General features: G+C 41.4%; 1 non-coding gene across 1 annotated transcript; it reads right to left on the bottom strand.

Annotated features, from left to right (window-relative positions):
* Nucleotides 1–427: 427 nt before the first annotated feature.
* Nucleotides 428–535, bottom strand: LOC130984239 (small nucleolar RNA R71). Its single transcript, XR_009088186.1, has one exon. It is a non-coding gene; the product is annotated as a small nucleolar RNA R71 (small nucleolar RNA).
* Between the last annotated feature and the right edge of the window lie 676 nt (nucleotides 536–1,211).

Below are 1,211 nucleotides of genomic sequence, written 5' to 3'. Positions count from 1 at the left end.
ATTCTTCAAGGAAGAAGAACCCATGGCAGCCGAAAACAACAACAATGCCAACAATGCAAGGAAGGTGCTGGGTGACTTTACTGCACCTACTCCTGATTTCTATGGGAGAAGCATCTCTATCCCTGCCATTGGAGCAAACAACTTTGAGCTTAAGCCTCAATTAGTTTCTCTAATGCAACAGAATTGCAAGTTCCATGGACTTCCAATGGAAGATCCTCATCAGTTCTTAGCTGAATTCTTGCAAATCTGTGACACAGTCAAGACTAATGGGGTTAACCCTGAGGTCTACAGACTGATGCTATTCCCTTTTGCTGTAAGAGACAGAGCTAGAATATGGTTGGATTCTCAACCTAAAGAAAGCCTGGACTCTTGGGAAAAGCTAGTCAATGCCTTCTTGGCAAAGTTCTTTCCACCACAAAGATGGAGTAAGCTTAGAGTGGAAGTCCAAACCTTCAGACAGAAGGATGGAGAATCCCTCTATGAAGCTTGGGAAAGATACAAACAATTAATCAGAAGATGTCCCTCAGACATGCTTTCTGAATGGAGCATCATAGGTATTTTCTATGATGGTCTCTCTGAACTATCCAAGATGTCTTTGGATAGCTCTGCAGGAGGATCTCTTCATCTGAAGAAGACGCCTGCAGAAGCTCAAGAATTGATTGAAATGGTTGCAAATAACCAATTCATGTACACTTCTGAAAGGAATCCTGTGAACAATGGGACTAGTTAGAAGAAAGGAGTTCTTGAGATTGATACTCTGAATGCCATATTGGCTCAGAACAAGATATTGACTCAACAAGTCAATTTGATTTCTCAAAGTCTGTCTGGAATGCAAAATGCACCAAACAGTACTAAGGATGCTTCATCTGAGGAAGAAGCTTATGATCCTGAGAACCCTTCCATGGAAGAGGTGAATTACCTAGGAGAACCCTATGGAAACACCTATAATTCTTCATGGAGAAATCACCCAAACCTCTCATGGAAGAATCAAGAGAGACCTCAACAAGGTTTCAATAACAATAATGGTGGAAGAAACAGGTTTAGCAATGGCAAGCCTTTTCCATCATCTTCTCAGCAACAGACAGAGAGTTCTAAGCAGAATACTTCTGACTTAGCAACAATGGTCTCTGATCTAATAAAGACCACTCAAAGTTTCATGAATGAAACAAGGTCCTCCATCAGAAATTTGGAAGGACAAGTGGGTCAGCTGA

This window comes from Arachis stenosperma, chromosome 5, assembly GCF_014773155.1.
Source record: "Arachis stenosperma cultivar V10309 chromosome 5, arast.V10309.gnm1.PFL2, whole genome shotgun sequence".
Taxonomy (NCBI): domain Eukaryota; kingdom Viridiplantae; phylum Streptophyta; class Magnoliopsida; order Fabales; family Fabaceae; genus Arachis; species Arachis stenosperma.
The sequence above is the reverse complement of the archived record's forward strand: the minus strand, read 5'-3'. Positions and strand labels throughout refer to the sequence as shown.